The 25,873-nt window shown below is 37.2% G+C and overlaps 1 non-coding gene across 1 annotated transcript; it reads left to right on the top strand.

The window, feature by feature from the left end:
* Positions 1-14,301: 14,301 nt before the first annotated feature.
* Positions 14,302-14,409, top strand: LOC112768306 (small nucleolar RNA R71). The gene has a single exon (XR_003185747.1). It is a non-coding gene; the product is annotated as a small nucleolar RNA R71 (small nucleolar RNA).
* Positions 14,410-25,873: the final 11,464 nt, after the last annotated feature.

Below are 25,873 nucleotides of genomic sequence, written 5' to 3'. Positions count from 1 at the left end.
GCTTAGGTTTCTGGTGTACTGAGCATGGGTTTGATGGAGTGCGAGTGAAGAATAGTTTGTGAATTGAAAAGTTGATGAACTAGTGAGTTTGGAGTGAAAAGTTATGAATTAATGATGGTTATGATGAGAACTTGGAAATGGATGATTATGGTTGATGGAGTGAGTATGAATGGAAGGGTGCTTTGAGCACTGGCCTCTGAGATTGAATCTGTGATTATGATATGTTTTGTTATCTGTCGTAGGGGCTGTGGCAGTCTCCTGCCTACATTCGGATGTGAGAGTTGAAGCTGGAATTCTCACTCATCCCTCTGAAAGGAGAAGGTGGTAGGGCACTCATCCCTCAGAATTATTCCTCCTTATGCGCAATAGAGAGACTACTCTGGGAGTTGTCGAACGGATTTTCTGTCGGGTTTGATACAATAACCGACATGTGATATCATGGACAATAGGACAGACATTCATCATGTGCATTTTCAATCTGTGTGTATGCTTTGCCGACTTGTAATTGTATGCCTAATTGAATAACATGCCTATTTGCTTACTTGAGTTACTTGCCTTATATGCTTCTACTTGTGTTTTACTTGCATTGTAATTAATTGTGATTTCTATTGAGATTAAGGAGGTTCGGAAGGTGGTGGCGATGAGATCGCATATAGAATAGGTTAGTGAAGGCTGTGGGACAGCGGTGTTTGGTTAGATTAGAAATACCCTAAGATAGATTACCCTTTTATTGTATTATGGTTTAAGTTATGCTTAATTGTTTTAGTATGTTTTAAGATAAATCTGTGATGGATATGAAGTTCTAGGATTGCCTCTGGCGTCCTGAGGTCTTATATCCTACATCACTGGGCACTATTACCATACTGAGAACCTCTGGTTCTCAGACCATATTTCTATTGTGTTTTTCAAATGCAATTTGTAACCCACCTCAGTGAGTTGTTTGGTTGATGACAGAAGCGGAGGATTCGGATACCTTTTTGGAGTCTTTTTTGGTTTATTTTGTACATGTCTCTCACTTTTGTTTGTTTTGGCCTAGAGGCTTGTATTCGAGAGCACAAAACTTGTATAAGCTGTTTTTACTGTCTGGTTTCTTGTATGGTCTATATATGGCTAGCCAGCTCAAACTCTGTGAGCCATGGCTATTTTCGTATAATATTATATACTTTTCTTTTATTATCTTATATGTGTTTCTTGTGCCTTAAACTAGTAGCTTCGTTAGTACATTTTGCACTTTTGAAATCCCGTTTTTGAGCTATATCCTTCATCGGGCTTCTAGATTATATTAATTCTTTCTATACATTTTATGTATAAGCGTTAGGATTGTCGTAACCTCTGATTAACCTTTGCTTTACGGCTAGAGGAAAGGCTTAGGGTAATTAGGGTGTTACAACATAATCCCTCTATTGGTGATAGGGCACATATTGCCTCTAATAATATTAATGCGCAACATAGAGACAATGTCCAGGTTAGCTACCGGACATGTTGGGTTTGGCTATATAACCGACAAATGAGCTCATTAGCTATAGGATAGGCATTCATCATATGCATTTGTATGTTTTGCTTGAGTTTGAATTTGTTTCGGTTTGCCTAATTGCTAAATTGTTATTAACTGCTATCTATACTTGTGCTTTCCTTGTCTGTTTTGCTTGTGTTTGTTCTAATGTGGTACTTTTGAGATTATTGGTGATGAGATGATGACTGTGTTTATTGATTATGTGATGGGTTGAAGGCTGTGATTGATTTCTGATTGAGGTATTAGGAAGGTATAAAAAATCAAGCTGGTTCAGGATAGACGTAATGAACCTATGCTTGGAACATGTTGGTCATTCATATAGTCTAGCAAACTAATTAAGATTTCCTTATAAGGAAAGAAGGGTTTTGGATTTCTAAAAAATTAAATAGTATTTCTTTGAAAAGGTTTTGGATGATTAACAGTTATTTTTTTAAAAAAGATTCATAAGACGAGCGATAATCACTGCAATTGAAAAATAGTTTTCTTTTAAATATCCTCTTATAACAATTCTGAAACCCTCTACTGAGAACCCTTTCGAGGATGATGTTCTCACTCCCCGACAGAATTTCTTTTTCAGTGACAGGTTTAGAAAGTTTTGGCACGAAGCCGCGATCGAACTACGGAGCTTTACGTATATATATATATATATATATATATATATATATATATATATATATATATATATATATATATATATATGTTTTCATTTTCTGTATTTGATTTCGTCTTAGACTTTATTTTACCCCTCGTCATTTGTCATTTTGAGATTTTAGAGGGGCAGAACTTGTATATTAAGAAGTTTTGGATAGTCTATGTACTTATTATTATGTAAATATGATATGCGACTGTGTGATTTTAAAGTAAAGACATTTCGCTTTCATAATTAAAGATTCGATTCATATTCGCGAAGGCTCAATATTAAATAAATATAGTATCAAATTAAAGGATTAAAGGTAAGTAACCCCTAAACTTTTAGTACAATCATGAGGTTTTAAAAATAAAGGTGTTACATGAATGGGAAACTCATGATGTCAAATCGATACCATATCATGATTATATCGAAGAATTAATTGAGGGTTTTGATGAGATTGTCTTTGGTCATGTATCACGCGAAGACAATTATTTGGCTGATGCTTTGGCCACGTTATCCTCAATGTTCAAAATAAGTGATGATAGGAATGCATTACTCATAAAAGTGAAAGTCCATAATCAGCCTACACATTCCCACATAGTGGAATCAGAGCCAGATGGAAAGCCCTGGTATTACGACATCAAATGTTACCTTCAAGAATAAAAATACCCTCTAGGTGCATCTGAAAATGACAAAAGAATTTTAAGGAGATTAGCCATGAGCTTCTTTCTTAATGGAAATGTTCTTTACAAGAGAAATTATCATACAGTTCTACTCAAATGTGTAGATGCCAAAGAGGCTGAAAAAATCATTAAAGAAGTGCATAAAGATACTTTTAGAACTCATGCAAATGGACATGCGATGGCAAGAAAAATACTCAGAGCCAGATGTTATTGGATGACTATAGAAGAGGATTACTTCAACCATGTGAAACGGTGTCATGAATGTCAAATTTATGGTGATAAGCTTCATGTACCACCTGGACCTCTATATGTTTTGACTACGCCATGACCATTTTCTATGTGGGGGCATGGATGTCATTGGTCCATTGAACCAAAGGCTTCAAACAGGCATCGATTCATCTTAATGACCATTGATTACTTTACAAAATAGGTGGAAGTTGCTTCTTATTCTAACATTACACAAAGTGTGGTGACCAAGTTCATGAAAAGGGAGTTGATTTGTCATTACGGTATACCAAACAAGACCATTACTGATAATGCTACCAACCTCAACAATAAGTCGATGAAAGAGGTGTGCAAAAAGTTCATCACCATATCATCCAAAGATGAATGAGGCAGTTGAGGTAGCTAATAAAAATATTAAAAATGTTATTCAAAAGATAATTGCCACATACAAAGATTGACATGAAATACTTTCTTTTCGGCTACATGGATATTGTACTTCTATTCGTACGTCAATAGGGACAACATCATTCTCTTTAGTCTATGGAATGGAGGCAGTACTTCCTATTGAAGTCGAAATTCCTTCCTTTTGAGAGTCTAAATGGAAGCAAAATTGGAAGAATTATAGTGGATCTAAAATTGATTCGATCAATTGAATTTCATTGATGGAAAATGGTTAGCTGCATTATGTCATGGCCAAATTTATATGAAAAGAATGATAAAATCTCATGAAAGGAAAATCTATCCTTGGCAATTCCAGGAAGGCAAACTGGTCCTCCTCAAGAAGATCTTGCCCATTCAAAAGGATTAATGTGAAAAGTGGACACCAAACTATGAAGGCCCTTACATTGTAAAGAAAGCATTTTCTGAAGGGGCACTAATCCTTACTACGATGGATGGTGAAGACTTTCCATTGCAAGTCAACTCAATTGTTGTAAAGAGACATTATGCATAAATAAGATGAAAGTCTAAAAAAAATAAAAAGTAAATAAATAAATAATAAAAAGCAGAACACCCAAAAGGCTGCAACAGCAAAAAGCAGAACACCCAAAAGTAAAACAAAAAATGAGGTTGTTAATATCTCAAAGAATATGACATTCTAGAAGATGGCCTAGATCAACATACTCATCAATATCTTTGAGAGCTGGTTACAAATGATTCGAACTAGAAACGGTTTACTAGTATTGTCATTCTAAAGGAATTTATTCGATAAATTAGTTGTATTCTCTTCTGTTGTTGGTTTGTGATCCTTTGTATCAATCATCTCATAAACAGCACACCCACTTGTGTTGATGAACATCTTTATTGAATTATTTGTTTTCTCTTTTGTCTTGAATTTTGTGATCCTTTTGCCAATTATCTCATTAGTAATACCTTTGCTTGTTTCAATGTGCATTACTAGCTATAGATTGCAAAACATCTGCTAATTTTATAGATGGATGAACACCAAAAGTCATAAATGATTATGGGCTCTTTAAAAAAAAAACCAAAAGAAAAAAGATAATGCAGATTATATGGTCCTTTTGCAGAACAAAATGCAAGAGAAAGAGAAAGAAAATTAGAATGTTCTAAGTTCTTTCCACTTTGAATGCGATCGATGATAATAAAGATATGTAAAATATGAGAAACAACAATTACACAACAATCATGCATCATATCTGTATACAAAAAAACCTCATTTGATTTCTATTTTGAATTATGCTTTCAAAAAAATTCATCATCATTATCGCATTTTTATCTCAAATAACTCAACCATCAGATTTTTATTGTGTGGGGCAATCATATTCGACTGGTATCCAAAAACAGTTTTTTCATTAGGAATAGTCTCTTCTATCTAGTATCCATTATGTTGAAACTAACTCGTTAGTGATCAAGTCTTTCATCGAGGGGCAACCATACCCAACTGGTACTCATCTTGTTTTTTAATTTCTCATAGGAAAACCATACCCAACTGGTACCTATCTTGTTTTTCAATTCTTCATAAGGGAAACTATACCCGACTGGTACCTATCTTGTTTCTCAATACCTTATGGGGTGACCATATCCGTTTGGTACCCATCTTGTTTTTCAGTTCCTTATAGGAAAACCATGTTCGACTGGTATCAATCTTGTTTTTCAATTTCTTGTTGGGTGAACATATCCAACTAGTACCTATCTTATTTCTCAATACCTTAGGCGGCGACCATATCCGTCTGGTAATCATTTTGTTTTTACTTTATTTATAGGGCAACTATATCCGACTGGTACCTATCTTATTTTTCAATTCCTTTTAAAAAAATCATAGCCAATTGGCATCCATATTGTTTTCTTGCATGCGACAATCATACCCGACCGGTTCCTATCGCTTAACTTTAATGATTGCTAAGTAAAAACACGATATATTTTTCAAGAGCAAATTTAAATCAACTCCTTTGTCTTTTCATTTTTCAATAGAATGACAAAGGAGATCAGTTGATGATACCTAAATTTATCCATCTATCTTTATTATTTAATCAAACTATATATCTTTATTTCTTTTTTTTCAGTAAACAAAAAATATAATAACAATTTTTTTAATAAGTTTCTAATATAATAAAAATAAAAAAACAATATAACAATAAGAATGGTTCATCACAAGCAATTTTTTTTTGAAAGCAAAGAGCTCAACACAGTACAGTGGAGCAGTCAAACAGGAATAAACAAACAAGTTACAATAGACGCAAACATATTAAAAGAAACCCCTTGTCATCTCCGGAATTGCCATCAACAACTAAAGGGGTCCACACCTCTCCATTCGTTGTGGCTCAATACAGTCATGTGAATGATTTCTTCAACACTCTTGCTCTTGTTCTGAAATATCCTTCTATTCCTCTCCTGCCATATGTTCAAAACCACCGCACAGAAGCATCTCAATCGTTGCTCTCTATCCTCCCTCCTCTTTGGCTCCTCCGTCCAACACATAAAATGTTCCCGCATTGTCCCTGAAATAGACAATTGTTGGCCAATCATTGATAACCAAGCACTCCACACCTGCCAAGCAAATTCATAGCACAAAAATAAATGGTGCACATGTTCCGCATATTTATTACATAGAACACAGACGTTATCTTCCTGGTTAATGATTCCTAGCCGGCATTCTTTTGTATTCACCCTACCTATTAGGACAAACCAAGCAAATAGTTCTACTCTAGGTGGGACCAGCCCTTTTTACATGGTCTTTGTGAAGCTGTAGCTTGTCACCTCCTCTGGGAGTGTCGCTTCCTGCAAAACCTGAACAAATGAGTTAGTTGAATAAACTCCTTGTCTATCATATTTTCATACTACCCTATCCTCTCTGTTAACTACTAGTTGCACAGGTCTCAATGCCTCATGTAATTGACCCAATAGTCCCAACTCCCATTGAAAGAGCTCTCTCCTCCACTGGAAGTTTCAAATCCAGTCTAGCCTATTCCAAAACCCACAATCCCCTATAACAGACCCACATTGGTTTGAAAATGAGAAAAGCCTGGGAAACTAGTCTTTTAGAGGCCCACAAAGCAGCCAAATATCCTCCCAAAATCGTGTACGCTGCCCATCACCAGTCTCCATAGACAACCCTGTAACCATCGTATCCCTTATATGGTCATTCGTTATTTGTAGCAAGCAGATATCCTTCCATGGTCCTCCCCCAGTAGGTAGCACTTGGGTTGACAGCAGCACATGAGGATTCAGATTATAGCAGGAGCAAACCACCTTCTTCCATAACGGGCAATCCTTCTTAGTAAATCGCCACCACCACTTAAACAACATAGCTGTGTTGCGAACCATAGCATCCCTAACTCCCAATCTGCCTAGTTTTTTCGGGGCCTGCACCACGTCCCATTTTACTAATGCCATCCCATTACTACCATCATCCTTATTCCACAAGAACCTTCTTTGCAGTGAAATCAATTTCTCAGCAACAGCTTTTGGCAATTTGAACAAACTTAAATAATACACAGGCAGACTATTTAATACTGATTTAATCAGCACCAACCTTCTAGCTTTATTCCAAATTTTAGCCTTCCACAGACTTAGCTTCTCCTCCACTCTGTCTATTATAGGCTTCCAGGTCTTCACCAACCTCAGATTTGCACCTAAGGGAATACCCAGGTATTTGACTGGAAGGGACTCACCCTTACACACCAACAACTGACACATATTCTGGGCCCACTGTTCTTCACAATTTATCGGAATCAAACTTGATTTGTCAAAATTGATACTGAGACCTGACATCAACTCAAAGCATCTCAATTGTCGCCTGTAATTCTTGATAGTGTCCATCTCTGGTGGGCAGAACAGGATTGTGTCATCAGCAAGTTGAAGGTGTGACAGCGCTATACTATCTCTGCCAATCACCAGAGGTGATATACGCCCATTCCTGACTGCCTCTCCCACCAACCGATGTAGAACATCCACAACCAGTACAAATAAGAACGGAGAGAGCGGATCACCTTATCTCAGGCCTCTTTCCATCTTGAACGGCTTAGATGGTGACTCATTTATTAGAACCGACATAGATGTTGTGGAGACACACTCCATCACCCACGATCTCCATCTATTGCCAAACCCCATCTTCTGCAGCACTATGTCCACAAAGTTCCACCTGACTCTATCATATGCCTTTTTGAAATCTAACTTGATTATTGCTGCCTCCTTTTTCCTCATTTTGAGCCAGTTGACCATTTCACATGCGATGAGCACCCCATCATGTATTTTCCTACCCTTTATAAATGCACTCTGGGTTTTCCCTTGGTGCACGAAATTGTGATCTCTAACAATGGCGCTCAACTTGGTGTGCGCATTTATAACTCAGCACTTTCTTCGCAACTTCACATCACTAACCAGCAAGTGTACTAGGTCGTCCAAGTAATAAACCTTACGTGAGTAAGGATCGATCCCACAGAGATTGTTGGTATGAAGCAACTATGGTCATCTTGTAAATCTCAGTTAGGCGGATTCAATTGGTTATAATGGTTTTTCAAAAATAATAACAAATAACGCATAAAATAGATGAAAGAGATACTTATGTAAATCCTTGGTGTAAATTTCAGATAAGTGAATGGAGATCCTTTGTCCCTTCTAAATCTCTGCTTTCCTACTGCCTTCATCCAATCCTTCATACTCCTTTCCATGGCATCCTATATGTAGGGCATCACCATTGTCAATGGCTACATCCCATCCTTTCAGTAAAAATGGTCCAAATGCTCTGTCATAGCACGGCTAATCATCTGTCAGTTCTCGATCATGTCGGAATAGAATCCATTGACTCTTTTGCGTCTGTCACTACGCCCAATAATCGCGAGTTTGAAGCTCGTCACAGTCATTCAATCCCTGAATCCTATTCGGAATACCACAGACAAGGTTTAGACTTTCCAGATTCTCAAGAATGGCCGCCAAAGGGTTCTAGCTTATACCACGAAGATCCTGATTAAGGAATCCAAGAGATACACGCTCGTTCTAAGGTAGAACGGAAGTGGTTGTCAGTCACGCGTTCATAGATGAGATTGATGATGAGTGTCACGGATCATCACATTCATCATATTGAAGTGTAACGAATATCTTAGAATAAGAATAAGCTGAAGTGAATAGAAGACATTAATACTTTGCATTAAAACTCGAGATACAGCAGAGTTCCACACCTTAATCTATGGTGTGTAGAAACTCCACCGTTGAAAATACATAAGTGATGGTCCAGGCATGGCCAAATGGCCAGCCCCTCTGAATGATCAAAAGACTGAATGGTCAAAAGACTAGACACTAGTACAATAGTAAAAAGTTCTATTTATACTAAACTAGCTACTAGGGTTTACAGAAATAAGTCTAAGTGCAGAAATCCCCTTCCGGGGTCCACTTTGGTGTATGCTTGGGCTGAGCTTGAGCTTTACACGTGCAGAGGCTTCTCTTGGGGTTAAACGTCAAGTTGTAACATCTGTTTGGCATTTAACTCTGGTTTGTGACGTGTTTCTAGCGTTTTACTCCAGAATGCAGCATAGAACTGGCGTTGAACGCCAGTTTGCATCGTCTTAACTCGAATAAAGTGTGGACTATTATATATTGCTGGAAAGCCATGGATGTCTACTTTCCAACGCCATTGAGAGCGCCATTTGGAGTTTTGCATCTCCAGAAAATTCATTTTGAGTGCAGGGAGGTCAGAATCCAACAGCATCAGCAGTCCTTTTTCAGCCTAAATCAGATTTTTGCTCAGGTCCCTCAATTTCAGCCAGAAAATACCTGAAATCACAGAAAAACACACAAACTCATAGTAAAGTCCAGAAATGTGAATTTTTCATATAAACTAATAAAAACATCCCTAAAAGTAGCTAGATCCTACTAAAAACTACCTAAAAACAATGCCAAAAAGCGTATAAATTATCCACTCATCACAACACCAAACTTAAATTGTTGCTTGTCCCCAAGCAACTAAAAATAAAATTGGATAAAAAGAAGAGAATATACTATAAATCCCAAAATATCAATGAATATTAGTTCTAATTAAATGAGCGGGACTTGTAGCTTTTTGCCTCTGAATAGTTTTGGCATCTCACTTTATCCTTTGAAGTTTAGAATGATTGGCATCTATAGGAACTCAGAGTTCAGATAGTGTTATTGATTCTCCTAGTTAAATGTGTTGATTCTTGAACACAGCTACTTTTATGAGTCTTGGCTGTAGCCCTAAGCACTTTGTTTTCCAGTATTACCACCGGATACATAAATGCCACAGACACATAACAGGGTGAACCTTTTCAGATTGTGACTCAGCTTTACTAAAGTCCCCAATTAGAGGTGTCCAGAGCTCTTAAGCACACTCTTTTGCTTTGGATCACGACTTTAACCACTCAATCTCAAGCTTTTCACTTGGACCTGCATGCCACAAGCACATGGTTAGGGACAGCTTGATTTAGCCGCTTAGGCCTGGATTTTATTTCCTTGGGCCCTCCTATCCATTGATGCCCAAAGCCTTGGATCCTTTTTACCCTTGCCTTTTGGTTTTAAGAGCTATTGGCTTTTTCTGCTTGCTTTTTCTTTTTCTTTCATATATTTTTTTCGCCACTTTTTTTTCGCAAGCTTTGTTCTTCATTGCTTTTTCTTGCTTCAAGAATCAATTTTATGATTTTTCAGATCATCAATAATATTTCTCTTTTTCATCATTCTTTCAAGAGCCAACAATTTTAATATTCATAAACAACAAGATCAAAAATATGCACTGTTCAAGCATTCATTCAGAAAACAAAAAGTATTGTCACCACATCAATATAATTAAACCAATTTCAAGGATGAATTTGAAACTCATGTACTTCTTGTTCTTTTGTATTAAAAACATTTTTCATTTAAGAAAGGTGAAGGATTCATGGATTTATTCATAGCCTTAAGACATAGACACTAGACACTAATGATCATGTAATAAAGACATAAACATAGACAAACATGAAGCTCAAAAACCGAAAAACAGAGAGATAAGAACAAAGAAGTTAAGGAATGAGTCCACCTTAGTGATGGTGGCGCCTTCTCCTTGAAGGACCAATGGTGTTCTTTAGCTCCTCTATGTCCCTTCCTTGCCTTTGTTGCTCCTCCCTCATAGCTCTTTGATAGTCTCTAATCTCATTGAGAATGATGGAATGCTCTTGGTGTTCCACCCTTAATTGGGTCATGTCATGACTCAATCCTTCTAGAGAAGTGTTGAGTTGTTCCCAATAGTTATTTGGAGGAAAATGCATCCCTTGAGGCATCTCAGAGATTTCTTGATGATGAGCTTCCTCATGCGTCTCTTGAGATCCATGAATGGGCTCTCTTGTTTGCTCCATCCTCTTCTTAGTGATGGGCTTGTCCTCTTCAATGAGGATGTCTCCTTCTATGACAACTCCAGCTAAGTAGCATAGATGGCAAATGAGATGAGGAAAAGCTAGCCTTGTCAAGGTGGAGGGCTTTTCGGCTACTTTATAGAGTTCTAGAGAGATGACTTCATGAACTTCTACTTCCTCTTCAATCATGATGCTATGGATCATGATGACCCGATCCACAGTTACTTCGGATCGGTTGCTAGTGGGATGATGGAGCGTTGGATGAACTCCAACCATCCTCTAGCCACAGGCTTAAGATCCAGTCTTCTCAATTGAACCAGCTTGCCTTTTGAGTCTCTTTTCCATTGAGCTTCTTCCACACATATGTCCATGAGGACTTGGTCCAACCTTTGATCAAAGTTGACCCTTCTAGTGTAGGGGCGTGCGTCTTCTTACATCATAGGCAAGTTGAAAGCCAACCTCACATTTTCTGGACTGAAATCTAAGCATTTCTCCTGAACTATTGTAAGATAATTCTTTGGATTCGGGTTCATACTTTGATCATGGTTCCTAGTGATCCATGCATTGGCATAGAACTCTTGAACCATTAAGATTCTGACTTGTTGAATGGGGTTGGTAAGAACTTCCCAACCTCTTCTTTGGATCTCATGTCGGATCTCCGGATACTCATTTTTCTTGAGCATGAAAGGGACCTCTGGGATCACCTTCTTCTTGGCCACAACTTTATAGAAGTGGTCTTGATGGGCTTTAGAGATGAATCTCTCCATCTCCCATGACTCAGAGGTGGAAGCTTTTATCTTTCCTTTTCTCTTTCTAGAGGTTTCTCTGGCCTTAGGTGCCATCAATGGTTATGGAAAAACAAAAAAGCTATGCTTTTACCACACCAAACTTAGAATGTTACTCGCCCTCGAGCAAAGAAAAGAAAAGAATAGAAGAAGAAGAAGAAGATATGGAGGAGAGGGAGAGATGTGTGGGTTTCGGCCAAGGGGGAGAAGAGAGGGTTGTGTTGTGTGAAAATGAAGAAGGATGGAGGAGTTTATATAGTGGAGGGAGAGGGTAGTAGGTTCGGTCATTTAGGGTGGGTTTGGGTGGGAAAGAGATTTTGAATTTGAAGGTAGGTGGGGTTTATGGGGAAGAGTGGATGGATGTGAGTGGTGAAGAGGTGATGGGGAAGAGAGATTGAGGTGATTGGTGAAGGGTGTTTGGGGAAGAGTGTTATTGGATTGTGTGAAGAAGAGAGAAGGTGAGTTGAGGTAGGTAGGGATCCTGTGGGGTCTACATATCATGAGATGATCCTGTGGGGTCCACAAATTCTGAGGTGTCAAGGATTTATCATCCCTGCACCAATTAGGCGTGTAAAACGCCCAAATGTAGCATGTTCCTGGCGTTTAACGCCAGACTGAAGCTTGTTTCTGGCGTTAAATGCCAGCTTTCCTCATGGTGCAATCCTGGCTTAAATGCCAGACTGCTACATGTTTCTGGTGTTCAACGCCAGATTCATGCTCTGTTCTGGCGTTGAACGCCAGCCAGATGCTCCTTACTGGCGTTTAAATGCCAGTAGGCTCTTCCTCCAGGGTGTGCTGTTTCTTCTGCTATTTTTGATTCTATTTTTAATTTTAGCAATTGTTTTGTAACTCCACATGATCATGAACCTAATAAAACATAAAAGAACAATAGAAATATATATAAATAAAAATTGGGTTGCCTCCCAATAAGCACTTCTTTAATGTCAATAGCTTGACAGTGAGCTCTCATGGAGCTTCACAGGTATTCAGAGCATTGTTGGGACCTCCCAACACCAAACTTAGAGTTTGAATGTGGGGATTCAACACCAAACTTAGAATTTGGTTGTGGCCTCCCAACACCAAACTTAGAGTTTGACTGTGGGGGCTCTGTTTGACTCTGCATTGAGAGAAGCTTTTCATACTTCCTCTCCATGGTTGCAGAGGAAGATCCTTGAACTTTAAACACAAGGTAGTCCCCATTCAATTAAAGAACTAGCTCTCCTCTGTCAACATTAATTACAGCTCTTGCTGTGGCTAGGAAGGGTCTTCCAAGGATGATGCATTCATCCTTCTCCTTCCCAGTGTCTTAAGATTATGAAATCATCAGGGATGTAAAGGCCTTTAACCTTCATTAACACGTCCTCTACCAATCCATAAGCTTGTTTTATTGACTTGTCTACCATCTCTAATGAGATTCTTGTAGCTTGTACCTCAAAGATCCCCAGTTTCTCCATTACAGAAAGTGGCATAAGATTTATACCTGACCCCAAGTCACACAGAGCCTTCTCAAAGGTCGTGGTGCCTATGGTACATGATATTAAGAATTTACCAGGATCTTGTTTCTTTTAAGGTAGAGTTTGCTGAACCTGTGTATCTAGTTCACTAATGAACAAGGGAGGTTCACCTTTCTAAGTCTCATTACCAAACAACTTGGCATTCAACTTCATGATGGCTCCTAGATATTGAGCAACTTGCTCTTCAATTACATCTTCATCCTCTTCAGAGGAAGAATAGTTCTCAGAGCTCATGAATGGTAAAAGGAGGTTTAATGGAATCTCTTTGGTCTCTAGGTGAGCCTCAGATTCCTTAGGTTCCTCAGTTTGGAACTCCTTTTTGTTCAAAGGACGTCTCAGGAGGTCTTCCTCATTGGGATTCTCGTCCTTCTCCTCCTTTGTGCATTCAGCCATATTGATTATATCAATGGCCTTGCACTCTCCTTTTGGATTATCTTCTGTATTGCTTGGGAGAATACTAGGAGGAGTTTCAGTGACTTTCTTACTCAGCTGACCCACTTGTGCTTCCAAATTTCTAATGAAGGACCTTGTTTCATTCATGAAACTCAAGGTGGCCTTAGATAGATCAGAGACTATGTTTGATAAGCTAGAGGGTCTCTGCTCAGAATTCTGTGTCTGTTGCTGAGAAGATGATGGAAAAGGCTTGCTATTGCTAAGCCTGTTTCTTCCACCATTATTAAAGCCTTGTTGAGGCTTTTGTTGATCCTTCCATGAAAAATTTGGATGATTTCTCCATTAGAAATTATATGTGTTTCCATACGGTTCACCCATGTAATTTACCTCTGCCATTGCAGGGTTCTCAGGATCATAAGTTTCTTCTTCAGAAGAAGCCTCTTTAGTACTGTTGGAGCATTTTGCCATCCATTCAGATTTTGAGAAATCATGTTGACTTGCTGAGTCAATATTTTGTTTTAAGCCAATATGGCATTCAAAGCATCAATTTCAAGAACTCCCCTCTTCTGAGGTGTCCCATTACTCACATGATTCCTCTCAGAGGTGTACATGAATTAGTTATTTGCAACCATGTCAATGAGTTCTTGAGCTTCTGCAGGCATTTTCTTTAAGTGAATGGATCCACCTACAGAATGGTCCAGTGACATCTTACAGAACTCAGATAGACCATAATAGAATATATCCAAAATGGTCCACTCTGAAAGCATGTTAGAAGGACACTTTTTGGTCATCTGTTTATATCTTTCCCAAGCTTCATAGAGGGATTCACCATCTTTTTGTTTGAAGGTCTGAACATCCACTCTAAGCTTGCTCATCTTTTGAGGAGGAAAGAACTTAGCCAAGAAGGCCGTGACCAGCTTATCCCAGGAGTCCAGGCTATCTTTAGGTTGTGAGTCCAACCATGTTCTAGCTCTGTCTCTTACAGTAAAAGGGAAAAGCATGAGCCTGTAGACTTCAGGATCTACTCCATTAGTCTTAACAGTCTCACAGATCTGCAAGAACTCAGTTAAAAACTGGTAGGGATCTTCTGATGGAAGTCCATGAAACTTGCAGTTCTGTTGTATTAGAGCAACTAGTTGAGGCTTCAGCTCAAAATTGTTTGCTCCAATGGCAGGAATTGAGATGCTTCTTCCATAAAAGTTGGAACTAGGTGTAGTATAATCACCAAGCATCCTCCTTGCGCCTTCATCATTGTCATTGGGTTCGGCCATGTCTCTCTCTTTTTCGAGATTCTCTGTAAGGTTTTCTCTGGATTGTTGTGCTTTAGCTTCTCTTAGCTTCTTCTTCAGAGTCCTTTCAGGTTCAGGATCTGCTTCAACAAGAATGTCCTTGTCCTTGCTCCTGCTCATATGAAAAAGAAGAGAACATAAAAGGAAGAGGAATCCTCTATGTCACAGTATAGAGATTCCTTTATGTGAGTAGAAGAAGGAAAGAAATAGAAGAAGGATGAGAAAAATTCGAACACAGAGGAGAAGAGAGGGTTTGAATTTTTAGATGAAGAAAAGTGTTAGTAAATGAATAAATAAATAGAAAAAGATGAGAGAGAGAGAGAAAGAAATTCGAAAATTGTTTTTGAAAAAGAGTTAGTGATTTTCGAAAATTAAAAGAAGAATTAGAATTAAAATTTGAAACAATTAGTTAATTAAAAAGAATTTTAAAAAAGGATGAGGAATTTTCGAAAATTAGAGATAGAAAAGTAGTTAGGTGGTTTTGAAAAAGATAATAAACAAACAAAAAGTCAATTAGTTAGTTGAGAAAGATTTGAAAATCAATTTTGAAAAGATAAGAAGTTAGAAAAGATTTTGAAATTGGTTTTGAAAAAGATATGATTGAAATTTATTTTGAAAAAGATTTGAAAAGGAAGTTAAAAAGATTTGATTTTTAAAATTAAAATTGATTACTTGACTAACAAGAAACTAAAAGATATGATTCTATAATTTAAAGATTGAACCTTTCTTAACAAGAAAGTAGCAAACTTCAAATTTTTGAATCAATCACATTAATTGTTAGTAAAGTTTTCGAAATTTTGAAATAAAATTAAGAAAAAGATTTTGAAAAAATATTTTTGAATTTTCGAAAATCATAAAAGAAAAATGAAAAAGTTTTGATTTTTGAAAAAGATTTTGAAAAAATAGGATTTTTAAATTTGAAATCTTGACTTGACTAACAAGAAACAACTTATTTTAAAAGTTTTTGACCAAGTCAACCCAAAGATTTCAAAATTTTATGAGAGAAATAAGGAAAAGATATTTTTTTTCTGATTTTTTGAATTTTTAATGATGAGAGAGAAAAACACAAAAATGACTCAATGCATGAAAGTTTTAGATCAAAACACATGATGCATGCAAGAATGCTATGAATGTCAAGATGAACACCAAGAATACCTTGAAGATCAAGATGAACATCAAGACTTATTTTTGAAAAATTTTCAAGAAAAGAAAACATGCAAGACACCAAACTTAGAAATTTTTAATGCTTAGACACTAAGAATGCAACAATGCATATGAAGAACAAGAAAAGGCACAAAAACAATAAAATGTAAAGATCAAACAAGAAGATTCATCAAAAACAACTTGAAGATCATGAAGAACATATGCAATGCATGAGTTTTCAAAAAATGCAAGAAAAATAGAAACATACAATTGACACCAAACTTAAAACATGACAAAAGACTCAAACAAGAAACACAACATATTTTTGGTTTTTTTATGATTTTATTATTTTTTTTTTGAAAAACAAAAACAAAGAAAAATTTTGAAAAGAAAATTACCTAATATGAGCAATAAGATGAACCGTCAGTTGTCCAAACTCGAACAATCCCTGGCAACGGCGCCAAAAACTTGGTGCACAAAATTGTGATCTCTAACAATGGCGCTCAACTTGGTGTGCGCATTTATAACTCAGCACTTTCTTCACAACTTCGCATCACTAACCAGCAAGTGTACTGAGTCGTCCAAGTAATAAACCTTACGTGAGTAAGGGTCTATCCCACAGGGATTGTTGGTATGAAGCAACTATGGTCATCTTGTAAATCTCAGTTAGGCAGATTCAATTGGTTATAATGGTTTTTTGAAAATAATAATAAATAATGCATAAAATAGATGAAAGAGATACTTATGTAAATTCTTGGTGTAAATTTCAAATAAGTGTATGAGATCCTTTGTCCCTTCTGAATCTCTGTTTTTCTACTGCCTTCATCCAATCCTTCATACTCCTTTCCATGGCAAGCTGTATGTAGGGCATCACCATTGTCAATGTTTACATCCCATCCTCTCAGTGAAAATGGTCCAAATGCTCTGTCACAGCACGGCTAATCATCTGTCGGTTCTTGATCATGTCGGAATAGAATCCATTGATTCTTTTGCGTTTGTCACTACGCCCAACAATCGCGAGTTTGAAGCTCGTCGTCATTCAATCCCTGAATCCTACTCGAAATACCACAGACTAGGCTTATACTTTTCAGATTCTCAAGAATGGCCACTAAAGGGTTCTAGCTTATACCACGAAGATCCTGATTAAGGAATCCAAGAGATACACGCTCGTTCTAAGGTAGAACGGAAGTGGTTGTCAGTCACGCGTTCATAGATGAGATTGATGATGAGTGTCACGGATCATCACATTCATCATGTTGAAATGTAACGAATATCTTAGAATAAGAATAAGCTGAAGTGAATAAAAGACAGTAATACTTTGCATTAAAACTCGAGGTACAGTAGAGCTCCACACCTTAATCTATGGTGTGTAGAAACTCCACCGTTGAAAATACATAAGTGATGGTCCAGGCATGGCCGACTGGCCAGCCCCCCTGAATGATCAAAAGGCCGAATGGTCAAAAGACTAGACACTAATACAATAGTAAAAAGTTCTATTTATACTAAACTAGCTACTATGGTTTACAGAAATAAGTCTAAGTGCAGAAATCCACTTTCGGGGCCCACTTCGGTGTGTTCTTGGGCTGAACTTGAGCTTTACACGTGCAGAGGCTTCTCTTGGGGTTAAACGTCAAGTTGTAACGTCTGTTTGGCGTTTAACTCTGGTTTGTGACGTGTTTCTGGCGTTTTACTCCAAAATGCAGCATGGAATTGGCGTTGAACGCCAGTTTGCGTCATCATAAATCAAATAAAGTGTGGACTATTATATATTGCTGGAAAGTCCTAGATGTCTACTTTCCAACGCAGTTGAGAACGCGCCATTTGAAGTTCTGTATCTCCAGAAAATTCATTTCGAGTGCAAAGAGGTCAGAATCTAACAACATCAGCAATCCTTTTTCAGCCTGAATCAGATTTTTGCTCAGGTCCCTCAATTTCAGCCAGAAAATACCTGAAATCATAGAAAAATATACAAACTCATAGTAAAGTCCAGAAATGTGAATTTTGCATAAAAACTAATAAAAACATCCCTAAAAGTAGCTAGATCCTACTAAAAACTACCTAAAAACAATGCCAAAAAGCGTATAAATTATCCGCTCATCATCCCTACCAAAGCTGGCTTCACATGTCTCATCATCATAACCAAAACCTTAGAGATAACCTTGTAAATGCATCCAACTATAATGATAGGTCACAGATCTTTAATCTCCTTAACTCCAGTGAACTTAGGTGCCAACGCCACCCAGGTGATGTTAGAGTCTGTCGGCAACCTTGACGTTTGAAAGAACCCCATCACTGCAGTCGTAGGCCCAATCTCAGCCCAATATCTCTTGACAAAATTCATGTTGTACCCGTCGCACCTTGGTGCCTTAGAGGACTCACAATCCCACACAGCTTCTCTGATCTCCTCAGGTGTCGGCAGCGCTTCCAGATTTACAGAATCTTCCTGCTCTATCCTACTTACCAGACCATCTCTAAAACTCATCAAAGGAGACTTATCCTGTTGATATAACTCTTTGTAGTATTCCTTAATAGCAATTTTTATTCTGGCTTGGTTCCTGACCAGCCTACCATTGATCAATAGTGTATTGATCCCATTATTCCTCCGTCTTGCTGAAGCTATGTTGTGGAATTATCTCGTATTTTTGTCCATCTCCTTAGCTTGCCGAGACCGCGACATCTGTTTCCAATGGACTTCTTTCCTGGCATACCACCTCTCACAGCAGGTAACCAGCGCCTTCCTCCTAGCCTCCATCGTTTCGTCATACACCCCAGTGCTTACCAAATCATCAATCTTCTTAATTTCTTCCTCAAACCTTGTAATCTTCTTGTCCATATCCCCAAATTTAGACTTATGCCAATTCCGTAACGGGACTGTCAGAGCCTTCAACTTATCTGTGAACTTCATCTCCCCTAATCCTCTCCACTCCTCCTTTACGAAGTTAAGGAAGCCTTCATGTGTAAACCATAAATCTAGGCTTCGGAATGGCCTTGGCCCTACCCTCTGCCCCATGTACTCTAAGATGACAGGACAGTGATCTAACAAGCCCCTTGGTTCACTGCATATCCGAGTCTCAAGGAACTCTTCCAACCACTCCATGCTAACCAGAGCTCTATCTATACGACTGCAAGAGTGTCCCTGAAACCATGTGAACTTGCGATTTGTGAGCGGTAGATCCACTAAATGCATATCTTGTATCCAACTCCTGAATTCTTCTGCCGACCTAGGTAGAACATCAGTACCTTGCCTTTCTTCCACATGCACTATTTCATTAAAATCTTCCATGTAGCAGCTAGGAACTTGACATAATCCAACCATGTAACTCATCTCTTCCCACACCTGAAGCTTCGCATCTCTATTATGTGCACCATAAACCAAGAAAATAGCACAACTGTAATTATTCTTTACCAGGACCCCTTTAACACACAACCATCTCTCCTCCTTATAACAATTATTCTTTTTAAACACTGATTCATCCCATATTAACAATAGTCCACCCGCTGCACTATCAGAGCCAACAAAGTCCCAGCCTGCACCACCTTGCCCCCAAAGTCTTGCAACATCAAATCTTGTCACAACCTATTTTTTAGTCTCAATCAACCCCAGCATATCTAATCTATATTTTTTCTTCAAATCCTTCACCATTCTTACCTTGCCATCACCCCGTAACCCCCTAACATTCCAAGAGCTAAATATTATTTAAAATTCTTTTTACACACTTGTTTTTATGTTTAGGCCTGCACCGTCTCAGTTTTTCCTTCTGCTTTGCCAATTTTCTTTTGCGTTCGGTTTCTTCATTCTGCGATTGGAGTATTGCCATAATGTCTTCTTCCTCGTTGACCAGCACAACGCCCGACTCCTTTGCCAACTCCCATGTTTTTCGGTTCTTTAGCATCTGCTCATCCAGCTTCAAGCCCTGCGTATCACGTCCTCTGCCACATTCCCACCTTCCTCATACCCAGACTAATCCTGCCTAGAATCCCTCCTCATACCACGTTGAGAACGAACTGGGCCTCTACCACCCAGAGTCACATCCGAACAGGCAGAGCTTGCCTCGCCAGAGACCGGATTCGCGTTTAACCTGTTGGAGCTGCGACCAGGCCTCATCTCTTCTCCCTTTGCAACCGCGCCTTTGAAAATGTGAGGCTCAACATTCTCCTTCCGCGTCGGTCCCGTCGCGCCATTACCCCCAGCGCATGAACCACCTCCAAGTCTCGTCGCCTCACCATCAATCACGGAGGCAGCGACGTTCTCCGTATCCCCAATCTGATCGCTGTCTCGAGTTCGATTGTGTGCATCTCCGCCCTGGCTCCATCTGATTTCGTCATCTATAGACCGCCGAACTTCCCTCCGGTCAGCCCCAACAGCGCGTCGTCCTCATCCCCGAAAAGAATCACGCTATTGTGATGGCTGCGTATCTGTACGTCTCTGCTGTTCAGAGACCCGCATCTAGTCCAACCCGGGGTCCCCAGCACAAGCTCACTGTACCCACCACTATCCTTACTTGAAGCTGGGCCCAGCTGGATTTGGTTATCCTGTTCTATGTTCTTGTTTTGGCAAGCCCAATCTTGTTTGTGGAAAGCCTTATGTTGTTTCCCATTATTGGCTCCCCATTTAGCCCATTGTAATTATAAGACAGCGTCATCTCTAAATCAGCCTCATCACTCATAACCGTCCCTCCACCTAAATCAGCCATCCCATAATTATCGCCTTTAACTAATTGATCTGTTTTGAAATTCAAGCGATTTTGATAATTACTACCATTAAACCATTCATTCAAAATTGTCATTGGAATTACCACTCTACCCTCGTCTCCTTCCTCTTTCCGGTTCACATGTATGATCATGTCTTCGTCTTGAGCGATCTCGTGCGGTGGCTCTGCTTGTAGTCCATGTTCCATACCCATTCCTAAGCTTGTATTTGTGTTGCCAAAGTTTCTTTTTCCACCGGTCATGATAACCTCATTACCCAGATTCTCCGTACATTGCAGGTTGCATGCCTCATGTCCAACTTCTTTTACCAACACATCAAAGTCCCCAGAACCCACTGTTATATGGATCCATTCCTGAATGACGTCCATTATGCGACCTACTGTGGAAGAATTGCACAATTCTGTCTCTCGAGCACACCCAACTACTTCTCCCCGCTAGCTTCCTATCGTGGTGAAAGTTTTCGCAGACCATGCGTGTAATGGAATCCCAAAGCATTCAAGCCACACCCTACGAGTTTCACTATGTTCCGATTCCTCCTATCGCCATACACTGTGGAATACGCGTAGGAGGTCATCACAAGCAATTGATAGACAATAATGAGAATATCTTTATAACTGCTATATTGCTGTTTGGTTTGATTGAAAAAAATAGAAAATAATAAACTCTTATATTCAACTTGATTAAAAAAATTATAAAATAAAAAAAAATCAATAAATCAAAAGTTGATGATGAAGATGAGGAATGAAGTAGTAGACAGTAAAAAAATTTCAGAATTATTTACCAAATATCACTGCTAGTGGAGACATGGGTGAAAAAAATAATTTTAATAATGTCAATCATCTCGTACTCTATAATTTTAAAGAGAACAACGAGAGGAAGACGAAGACAAAACAAAAAAATAGGAAGAGCTAAAATAGAAAAAAAAAGATAAAAAAAATTCCTACAAATAATTTTTTTTTCTGAAAAATAGCATCATGAGGTTATTATTCTTTCATCATGTTAAGTCATATTTACTTCATACTTATATTTATATTGTCAAGTATATTTTTTTAGATGTAAAAATAATATTCTCAACCTAGTTCTTATTGTAAAATGTAGATGATAATAATAAATACAAAAAATTTTATAATTGTTCTTTTTTGCTTTATCAAAAAAAAAAAAAAAACAAGAGACAATATTTACTTATTTTTAATATGCAGAAGAATAGGTTTTATTTAAAAAATATGAAATAAAATCACGAAAAAAAGAAAACAGGAAAGAAAACTCACATGATCTTTTTAATCTTCGTCAAAGAATAGGATAAAAAAATAGCATCAATCGATATAATATATGGTCGAAGAGCGTTGGTGTTTATGAAGATTGCAAAAAAGAGTGAAAGTAATATTTCAATTCGGAACTAAATAAAATCTGGAGCTAGCTAGCAGGCTTATTAATTAATAATATATTGGAACTTTGAATAAAATGAAGGCACACAGCATTAATATGGGAGAGATGAACTAACATTAAAATAGAAAATCTAATATTTGAATGGAATTCAATTCTTGTATGTGTGTGCATTTGTCATGTTTAGATGCATGTGCAAGTTACTGAATTGTTCCAATTTTCAAGAGGTGATTATTTACTATTTAAACTTTTGTTTCATTTTTTTTTTCTTTTTTAACACATATTGATTAAGTTTTGTTTATTTTGCATAGAATTTGTATATTTCAAAGTAGGTTTGTTCCCTCTCTTACTTTTATTTTTTTTTTTTTTATTTGATCATCAACTATTATTGATATTATTATATTTTTTAAAGGAAGAAGTAATTCATTCTGTTTGCAAATTCACATTTGTATTATTGGTTTTTTTGAGTCATTGTTTTTTTATTTAGAATTGTATATTCAAGTTCTCTTTTTTTTTATATTATTTATTTACTTTTTTAAAAGATATAAAATATGAATACATACACTACAAAAAAATTATTCATTTAGGTTACTCTTGAAAAGTATAATTAAAAAGAAAAAAAATAATGCCTTCGACAAAAATTACGTTTTTATTATTTTAAAGACGTTTTAATAAGAGATTAAATGTCTATTTGACTGTTGCCTATTTATTTTTATGCTATAACAAATCAACATATATATTTAAGAATAACATGTGACTAAAATTAACTTTTTTTTTAGTTTAATCATGAGCATTGATTAAATTTAATGTTCATAATCATATGATGATGATAATATTAATAAGTAAATATCAATTTTTTATGAAATTATCAAAATATAATATATTAAATTTCGCCAATTACATTGACGAAATTTAATATTAAAAATAAATAAAATATTTTTTAAAAACTCTAATTTAAGATTCCTAGAATTTTATTTTGAGTTTAATCACGACCAACAACGCTGATTAAATTTGATTTGTATAACAAAAAATAATAATGACATACAATAAATATATATTTTCTTATAAAAAACTAATATATTGATTCTCGCCAATTACATTGACGAGATTTAATCATCAAAATATTAAAAAGATATAAAATCTATTAAATTTGATTTTCATGACAAAATAATAATAATCATATAAAATAAATATTTTTTCTATATATAAAATAATAAAAACATAATATATTATTAGTTCTTGGCAATTGCGTTGACGAGATTTAGTTATTAAAATAATAACCTAAATAAATAATATATATTCTATAAAAAATCAATAAAAATTAAATCTGCAAATAAAAAAAGATAACCGTTTAAAAATGAACTATATAAGGTGCTAATATCTTATTTTTTCGTAATCGGCTCCCAAACCTAAATTCTGGTATCATAATTTTTTTTCCTTTTGACATTCAATTAGCCATTCTATTTTTTATAAAAGATTATTTGGTAAAGACTCTAAATCTCATAATACAAATTCTCTAACAAACAATAAATAAACTTTCATTCAACATTCTTAAATAAACTTTCATTCAACATTCTTGATTACGCCGTTCCGCATGAGGACGTTGCGTCATGGTATTTGAACTAAATCCTCCTGTGAAAGAAGATTTAAGTCCTATCTGCGGGTACCCAACCCAATCCAATCCAACCCGATCGAATAGGGTTGCCAATTCGATCCGCTGCGGGTAGGATTGGGTGCGAAGCGGGTAGGGTGCCGGTTGAGTTTCAACCCTACCCGCACTCTCCATAATATGTGTTATACTTATATGTGTTTAAAAATGTTACATATGAGAATTGAACCAAGAACCTTAAGCATGTGCAAAAAGTTCTTGGCCATTGAACCAAATTTATAAATTTATAATCTTTACTTATTAGTTTTGTCAGAGATTTACGAAAAAGGAGAGATCAATTCAAAAGCAACCTTCAGTCAAATAAACGGCGTCGTTGTACGTTTAGGGTCCAAATAAAGAAAAAAGCAGCCTTCAATCCTTCACTTTCTCTCTCTTCGAACCATGGAAGCCTTTGCACACTAAGCTCTAGCCCCTTCGCCAAACAGCTTCGTCTTCGTCTCACCGTCTTCGTCTGCATTCTGGGTGTTCGTCATCTTCGCCTTTCTTCTGCTCGCCGTCGTCCTCGTCTGCCCTCTGCTCGCGCCATCGTCTTAGTCTGGTCGCCGAAGGTTTGCACTGCCTGCTCACTGCTCTCTGTTCTTCCTTTTTTTATTTTTTTCATGCACTCTATTTCTGGCTTTCTGCTCACTACTATGTTCTCTCTCTTTTTGATTGCTCACTGCTCTGTTCTTCATTTTGTTGTGTTTGTGCTACTTGTTATTGAACTGTGTTGTGATTTTGTGTTTGTGTTTGTGCTAATTCATCTGGTGATTCTGTTCGCCGCCTCAGATCGAAGGTCAGTGCTTGCTCACTTGTTCTTCATTTTTTTAATTTTGTTAATGCTTTTTTTAGTATTCTGCTGTGCTGCTATTTTGTGTGTGGGTTGTGATTATTTTGTGTAGTGATGTGCTGCTTTGTGTTTTGTTAATGCATTTCTTTTCCAATTTCAAAACAGTGATATAGTCACATTTTAATTAATTATGATAATAATAATATCTTGTAGCTTTATAGTTAGCATCATCAGGCTTTCGCATTCAAATCAGTGATACATACTAAACAATTTCCAGAAGTTTTACTGAGATTAATATAAACGTTGCAATATGATGGTCCAGCTTTAATTTATGTACAACAAATTCGATTCATCTAATTTAATTTCAAGAATTGTAGTTATATTTTTTTAACTGAATTTTTTAGTTTTCCAAATATATTATATATGTTAAATATGGGTATTAAAGAAATGTTGAATTGAACTACCACTTAATTTTTTAAATATACTTTTGGATCTTTCTGTCAATTTGGAACTATCTATTTGTTTTTTAGCCCCTAGCTAGAAATCATGCACAAATTAAATCCCTGAGTTATGGTATGAAAACCGGAGGTTCTCAGTATGATAACAGTGCCCAGTGATATAGGATATAAGACCCCGGAACGCCAAAGGCAATCCTAGACTCCATATCCATCACAAGAATTCAAACTTAAAGCATTCTAAAACAAATGAGCATAGTTATATAAAACTTTAACGTAACTAAACAGGGTACTATATCTTAGAGAATTTCTATTCTAACCAAACACCGAGTGTCCCACAGCCTTCACCAACCTATCCTCCATGCGATCCCATCACCACCGCCTTCTGAACCTCCTCAATCCCAGTAGAAATCACAATTATATACAATTCAAGTAATACACAAGTAGAAGCATATAAGGTAAGTAGATCAAGTAAGCAAATAGGCATGTTATTCAATTAAGCATACATTTGCAAGTCGGCAAAGCAGACAAACAGATAGAAAATGCATATGATGAATGCATGTCCTACTGGCTGTGATATCACATTGTCGGTTCAACTGCCAACCCAAAACATCTCCATAAAGATGTCGCCCTTCGGAATCATCATATGGGAACCCCCGAGATATAGTGCTCGGATCACTGTCTAGGGTTTTGTGCCTGCACGCTTTATTGATCCAAAGGGATGCGAGCGGGATACTCTTGCCACGAACCTCACATCTCAACGCAAGCGGGACGAACCACCACCCTTACGCCGCCGCCACTACCTCGACAGGCGGGATCCAACCGCCATCCCTGCCGGGTGCATAGCGTCTCATAATCTCAATACAAAATAGTAGTGCACTGGTTTTTCAGAAAACAATTTCAGTACATCAATGA

This window comes from Arachis hypogaea, chromosome 2 (genome assembly GCF_003086295.3).
Source record: "Arachis hypogaea cultivar Tifrunner chromosome 2, arahy.Tifrunner.gnm2.J5K5, whole genome shotgun sequence".
In the NCBI taxonomy this organism is placed as follows: domain Eukaryota; kingdom Viridiplantae; phylum Streptophyta; class Magnoliopsida; order Fabales; family Fabaceae; genus Arachis; species Arachis hypogaea.
The sequence above is the reverse complement of the archived record's forward strand: the minus strand, read 5'-3'. Positions and strand labels throughout refer to the sequence as shown.